Genomic DNA, 7,844 nt, shown 5'->3' with positions numbered 1-7,844 from the left:
TTTTTTTTAAGGACTGCTGGATATAACCTGTACAACCAAGGTGAATTTACATTCATTATTTGTCATAACTTACACTAAATTAGAAATTCAAGTATGAAATGAGGGTACTAGCCCTTTAATAGTGTTCAAAATTTCCATATGCAGGGGTACTTGTGGCTACTGGAGAAGAATCAGTCTTTAACCCTTCACCCCCCCCAAGGGAGATAATAAGTACAGATATCCTCTTCCCTAGGGGCAACTAGCTCAAAAGTGAGTGATCTCAAGGGCCCTCCAAAAACGTTTTCTACAGCAATAACTAAGCTCTACAGAAGCACACTATGCAGACAAAAGGTGTAAGAGAATTAATGAATTCTTTAATTCTTGGTCCCTCCCAGGCCAACCTATTGTACAAATCTCATGACATCTGTTCCAGTTTCATCAGTCAATTTTTCAAGCTTCAAGCTTTTCCTGCAATTATGTACTTGTTCTTGAAGCTGAAAACTAACAAGGTTCCTGTAAATTAAGTTTACATAACAACCTAACAATTTGTGAAAATCACACAAATCCCAAGCTATATCCAGAATTATGCTCTTAATAAAATAAACTTTTAAAGCAAATTGGGATTTTGCCCTAGTTCTTTTTATTTTTTTGTTACTTTTTAAATACATTTGTATAAATAATGCTCCCCTAACTCTCCCCAAAACTTTTAGAACAGATGCAAACTCTTAAGAATGATCAAGCTTTACCTTATTATTAAAAATTTTTACATCTTAGACTACCAAGTTATCACAGAGGTTTTTTTCGGTACTTTGACCTGTTTAACACCTAAAAAGAAGAACACATACATAACACACACACAATCAGCCAGGTCAAAATGTGCTGCAGCCAACAATTTGGCCAACTACAATGAAATAGCTGTCAATTTCACACATGTCAGACTTCTATTCAGGACAAGATTTGGCCTCTGCTGCCTATTACTATTGCCAGCTTGCCTGCCACTTAAAATTTCAACTGAGATTGTACATACATACATGTGGGATTAGGTTACACGAGCGAACCTGCACTATTGAAAGAGGTCAATGAATTATAACTCAAAGAAACATTGATAAATAAAATAAATCAATAGAAATGACAAAAATTAAACTAACAGCAGACAGCTCTTTTTTGGCCTTCGGGGCCTGATCAGTGCAGTGATCTTCAACTAAGTGCTTAATTTGGACATAAAACCAAAACTTGTTATGGTTAAATATTATTATTTTTCTTTCAATATTCCCATTCCAGCTGATGTATATTATTTGAATAACAAATCTTATTAGCATGTTAAAATCACCTGAGGACAAGGCATACACTTTGTGCCAAAATTGCTTTGCATCAAGTACGTTATCTAGTACATCATTACCATCTTCAGGTATTTCTAATTTACTCTTGAAAATCACACAAATCATAAGCTATATACAGCATACAATTGGCAGCAAATTATTAAAAAGGAATGCAGTAATCTTTAATAATAAGAGTAGCTAAATAACAAATAGCCTAGTCAAAATGTGCCGGTAACCAGGGATTTGGCTTTCCACACAGAACATTTGTTAGGCGTCTAGTCTGGACAAGGTTTGGTCTCTACCTTCTGTTACTATAGCCAGCTTGCCTACTTCTAAAAAACGTTTTGACTAAGCTGAAAAAAATGTTTGAGAGAAAAATGGCCACAACAAGCCCACTTACTGCAAAATAAGAAACATAAAAGTAACACTTCAAATTAATACAGAATATAAGCCTTGCAGGATTTGGCTCTCAATAAAATTAGTTAAAATAGCCGATCTTGAGTTTAACTACTCACTCAAAATGGGCTGACAGCCTGCAATTTGGCCACCTACAATGAAGTATCTTCCACTGACTTCACACCTTTCAGACTGCTTTTCAGGATGAAGTTTGGCCTCTGCTGCCTATAATTACAACAGCCAGCTTGACTACTACTAGAGAACATTTTGACTGGGCTGTGCAAGTGTTACTAGCATATAAAAAGCACCTTCAGGTAGATTACAGCAAAGCAGACTTTGTACCAAAACACTTTGCATTAAGTACATCATTACCCTCTACAGGTATTTCTAGTTTACAAGTGAAAATCCCACAAATCTCAAGGTATATTACATCATACATGTTGACAAAGCAATCAGGGGTACATTTTTCATAATAGGATGCAATGGTCTTCAGTATCAAGATTATTTGGTACCTAAATAGTAAAATGTTCGAGAGAAGAAATAATCATAAACATTTTTTCTTTCTCATCAGCATCGACTTCCAAAAGTAATGGATAATGACCACCTAAAACAAAGAAGAAATAAATCAAATTTTTGATTTCACAGGGCTTCAATACGAAACAACTATACATATCTTTTATTTCCTACCACTTACAAGTGGCAGGAATGGCTGAAATGGCCTTCACGTGAACACAACAGAATCCTATGCGTGTATAACCATGTAGAACTATTTATTCGGTATCGAAATTACATCCCAAATGTCATGATATTTGACTGAAACTCAGCTTACCCATCTTTCGTTTAGACTTCGAAACTTGCTGCTTTTTACCACCGTTTCAATGTTTTCTTGTTGTTCAAAAGGTGGTAGGGCCATTGCAGACCGTGATTTTTTTTTTACTTGAGAACCAGATCACAACACCCAAGCCTTTTCACGCTAAATATTAAACTACTGAGATTTCCTTCGCCGCCGTAAGCCGCCATTTTATCTTTCCCTGAATACTAGTTCCCAAGCTTCGAGCCCGAAGGTCTCAGACATGCATTGAAATTATGATATTCGTTATTTCAGGGCCAATTTAGAAATAACGATAATCGTTATTTTGGTGTCGAGATCATGCTGATCACAACTGAACGCACATTTACCCCTTTCCTCCGCCATCTTGAATGTTGTAAGACAGTGGAACCGAGTCCTTCTCTTTATTTAAGACGTGTAAAGAGGATTGGTAAAGAGTGCCACGAAATTACTATATCCATAAATTTGGTGCCAATTTAGAAATAACGATAATCGTAATTTCGGTCTCGAGATCATGTTGGATTCCATCCACCAAAACCACCTTGGTCGAGAGGGACTGAGATGGAATGATGGACAACTCATGACTAGTTATATTAAATGAAAATTACGAAGCTACGACAACATGCCGACTTATCCCGATGACCTAAGTGTATCATTTGTTTGGGAAATTGCGTCAAAACTTTTTGCTCAAGAAATGGTAAGTATTAATTTATTGTTCGATTGTAGTATTATAAAACAATTTACCCAATTTTATGCAGATATTTCACGTATTTAAAAGGTGCCCAGATGTTACGTAGTTTTGGTAGATGTCATTAGGGAACATCCACCAAAACTTTGACCAAAACCATCAACAATATATTTTTTTAATTTTATCTATAGCCACTGTTAGATGTTCAGGGAGACAAAAGATTTATACCACTAATTAGCAGTTAGTGCTCTGGCTAATTATTTTTTATGGTGCACAATTGCTGACCGACCAAACGTTCATAATGATTATCATAACTCTTAACACATAGAATAAAGTGGTTTTGGTGGATGTTTCTCTCCATCCACCAAAACCACCATAGCAATTTCTGCTACTTCCTTATAGAAGACTGATGTGACCTGCTATTTGGAGTACATAACCACAATCTATTTCTTTGTATGTAGAGATATTTTGCAAAGTTCTTGAGTCAGCACCTTTTATTATTGAAACCATAACCATAACATGGTGCACAATATAGAATACAAAAGGTTCTGGTGTGGTAATCATGTAATCTTGAAACAGGAGAGTTTTTAACTGACTTAAACTGATTTAAACAGACATTTGCAACAAAATTCCAGGTCCAGAAATTTCTTCCACTATTTCCGCTAAAGTCATAACCTTTAAGTACAACAAATCAGCACATTAGTTATCAGGGGTCTGAAAATCCTATAAATCTTTCACATTTATTTCAAGTAACCTTTAATTTCACATGGATGAATAAGTATACGCTCAAGATGCAGAATGTCTTACATTTTACAAACTATTTCCCTTTTTATGGATAGACAGTGAAAGGCCTTTGCCACATTGGTGAATCAAACCATTGTATACCATGCATTTTGTGATAATTGTTTGTTTTTGCTCACAATATCCAGAAAAATGGAGGGGATAAATTGGTTAAAATTGAATAACATTGGAAGATCAAATTAACTTTGTACTGTTTAAAATTCAGTTTTGGTTTCTTGCTTATTCCAGCCTCTTAATATTCAAAAGCATTCCTTGTCATTTTTGTGTTCTTCTGTGTACATAACTTGAAAAATAAACACAGAGAAAGGAAACCACAAAGGATTAAACTTGAAGCTAAAGCAAAGTTTAAGTTGAGCCATAGCTGATCCAAATACTGAGCACTTTGTATTGTAACCCATTTAGCACTAAAGTTTATCTAGATGTCTGCCAGCTTGTCACAAGTCTTACCCCTCTCCTTCAAAGGTCTTTATAAATACATTTTTCTTTGTGGTCCCTAATTGATGATAAGTATATTACAGCTCCTCAATTTTCCTCTTTCAAGACAAGGTTACTCTAAATTTAACAAAGTAATGGACTTGATAAAACTCAAACTATAACTCAGCTGGCTGCTACTTGCAACCTTAATTTCTAGATATCATTATACAATAATCAATATGTTATGAATAAGAACCCTAATGCTTAATTTTGCAGTGATCACCTTCCTCCTTTTCATTTGCAGACCAGACTGGAACCTATATAGGTGTGTTTGCTTGTTTTGAGTGGGGATGGAAGAAAAGGAGTCATGCCGCATATCTGATTTATTAAATTGCATTTGTTCTGTTTATACATGAGTAGAACTACCTTGTTCTCTGAAAAAAATAAAATTTCTCGCATTTTTATCTGTGCTTTGCAGTCAAACTTCCTTGTGTCTTGGACAAGAAATGTTATTTTCTTGAAAACAAAATCTTTGTTTCTGGCCTTCTGTAATAGGTAAATATAACAGTGTAAGATGAGTGACAGTGTATTTCTCAAGTTATTTTTTGGAATGTGACAAAACGGAAGTGTCATAGCGTGATAAGGAGCAAACATATGATTGCTTTATAGAAAGCAAAAAATGCAGAATTGCCCATTCATGTATTTGACCTTTCGAATTAGTAAGCCATAGTTGACAGAAACACAAAGGTTGAGGATAAAAAGAAATTATTATATACAGTACTTCTTCTGCATCTTTTCGTTTCCTTTTCTCTCCAGCTGTTCTATCTATGCTGTGCTGGCAATTGAACACTTTCCTTCCCAAAATTAGGAAAGGAACACCAGTAAAAAACGAATTTTTGCTCCTTAAATATCTCATGCATCTTCCCCCAGTATTTTGTGACTTCCGTCCGAGGAAGGAGGTGTAAGCATTAAATTAACCCGAATGATTCCACAACTGTGGTATCATCCAAGCCATGCCAGAGGACTTGAACTAGATAAACTAGTGAGAATGCACAATAGCGATAGCAAAGCTTTGTAATGCTAAAGAGCTATATCAATATTTATATAATTATATATATATATATATGTTCCCGAAACCTTTGACAGCTTTAAAGAAAGAAAACTTCGTCGTCAATCCTGTTTCAAATTCCGCAATAAGTTTATGCGCCTCATCAACAGAATTTACGTATCCTAAATTATCTGCATGTCTACCATCAATGGTTCGCGACTTAAAATTCTCGCTCTGCTGTTTCTGTTTGTTCCTCAAGAATCATGGGATTTACAGCTTCGGATGTTCGGCTACATCACTTGCGGATTTCCGAGAATCTTCGGTTATGTTTTGCAAGTCATTAAGAGCGAATTTTTTTTATCACCGCGTGGAAGGTGGCACATGATCGGAAAAATCACTATCCTCATATTTCGCTCAGAGATACCTTAGGGTAATTCTATAAACGTGGTATAATTTTTTTGTTCAGAGCTGTTTTTATTTTCTAGAAAATCACCAAACACTGTATCGAGCCCCAACCGCCATAAAATGACCGAAATGAAGTCGACGAGTAGGGCAACAAAACCTTTATTCCTCAAAAGCGCAAAAGAAAGCAAGTCTTTCTGAATTTTACCTATTTGTATACGAGGTATTAAAAAATGATTTGAATCTAATAACGGGCTTGTTGACATAACTATGAATTATTGGCGAATATTTGAAAATAGCCAAAATTTGATTGATTAAAAATTACATTTTGGAGAAGTTTTTCAATAAAAATATTTCCTACCTGGTATAACTCGGAATCACTTGAGATGAGCATTTTTCCAAAGTGGAAAGAATGTTCTTTCCATGGATATAAAAATTAATTTGGGGCTCTTAATTACTGCGAAGAAGTAGCCCGGTCTATTTCGTGCAAATCGCAATGCCGCCATGTAAACAACCGCAGATAATCCAATTAGGCTTTGTATTATCGAAGCCATAATTCCAACAAAATCTTATCGCTTTGACCTATACTAAATTGTAAACTGGACTTCTTAGGCTCACCTGGCGAAAAACACCTTTCTAAGATTGGTTCCTTGCCTCAATCTTGTTATAAAGAGACTTGACAACAGCTTCGATAGTACAGCAGTACAGGCGGTGTATACCAAATCACAGTGAAAACATCTCACGAAGGTTCCTGCCGGAAACGTCGCATTGCTGGACAGTTATAACCATATTTCAGCTTGGAACACTCACATTTTACAAGTCTTCCTTTCACAATAAGAATGGAAGTTTTTCTTTTATAGAACGAGCCAGAGCATCCTGACAGATGAAATGAATCATTGACGTTCGTTTTTTGCGATGGTGTCACGCAATAACATGTCACTCGAAAGGAGGCTCGGTTACCAATACGCTCTTATTTTGTTTCCTTCTTATCCCCTAATTTTTTATTTCCGGGAAAAAGTTTTAAATCCAGAATTTAAAATTACCGTTGTTTGCATTTTTTAAGCGCGATACCACTCATGCGTCACCCTAGACTGCTAAATGAATTAGGTATATGTTACTACAGCATAGAGGAAATTTCACTGCATTAATTTTTAACGACGTAAAAAAATGTGTTATCCTATTTTGTAAATTGTGACGGCTTGCAGGGTAGACAGAGATATCGAGCCATAAATTTTCCAAAGCAAACTAAAATGGTGTTTTCGTTTGGCAGCCGATTTTTTTAAGAGGTGAGCGTACCAAATGGAAATCAATTGCTCCTTTCAAAGATTAGTTGGGGGATGCTGCTCCCAAGATAAGCGAAGTCGAGTTGCAGGAAAAGCTTCTCTTATAGTCCCTCTGCGCTTATGTGAGAAAGACATCTCATCACACAAACAGGCTGTGGGCGTGAATGATGTTGAATCGGAAGTCGATCTCATTTTAGCGCGGGCATCGATATTCACGTTGCCTTCCAATATTTCGGTATCTCGATATCTCCGTTCATCGTAAGCTGCCTTACGTGAGCAAGATCGAAGCCCTTTGTTTTAGCTGTACCTGTCAGCAGTGACAAACTACATGTAGCTTGAATATTGGTTTCATTGACCAGGAAAACACCTAAAGTATATGACACTGTATTCTTTTCCTTTCCTTACTTTCTTTCTTTCTTTCTTTCTTTTTTTGCTTTATAAAACCCATTCAGTTAGCTGGTATGGAGGAACTTCCTGATTTCTTGAATCTCCGAGGGTACGCCACCTCTGTCTTGTCGAGAATTCGGGATCTCAAAGAATGGCCGATTAATTGTTTGATTAAGGGACGGGAAACAACTTTTTTCCGAGTTCGAGTTGAGAAAACTGTCAAGTTTCTAGCGATGGCCATTATCATCGTAGCAATCAAGGTACAAAATCGAAAGGTTTAAATTGATGAGCACGCTAT

General features: G+C 36.1%; 2 long non-coding RNA genes across 2 annotated transcripts; one reads left to right on the top strand and one right to left on the bottom strand.

The window, feature by feature from the left end:
• Nucleotides 1-331: 331 nt before the first annotated feature.
• On the bottom strand, nt 332-2,903 carry LOC149040115 (uncharacterized). Its single transcript, XR_016179632.1, has 2 exons — nt 2,524-2,903; nt 332-2,298 (listed from the first exon to the last, which is right to left on the bottom strand). It is a non-coding gene; the product is annotated as an uncharacterized LOC149040115 (long non-coding RNA).
• Nucleotides 2,882-4,893, top strand: LOC149040114 (uncharacterized). Its single transcript, XR_016179633.1, has 2 exons — nt 2,882-3,220; nt 4,731-4,893. It is a non-coding gene; the product is annotated as an uncharacterized LOC149040114 (long non-coding RNA).
• Nucleotides 4,894-7,844: the final 2,951 nt, after the last annotated feature.

Source organism: Pocillopora damicornis, chromosome 9 (assembly GCF_964200805.1).
Source record: "Pocillopora damicornis chromosome 9, jaPocDami1.2, whole genome shotgun sequence".
Classification (NCBI taxonomy): Eukaryota; Metazoa; Cnidaria; class Anthozoa; order Scleractinia; family Pocilloporidae; genus Pocillopora; species Pocillopora damicornis.
The sequence above is the reverse complement of the archived record's forward strand: the minus strand, read 5'-3'. Positions and strand labels throughout refer to the sequence as shown.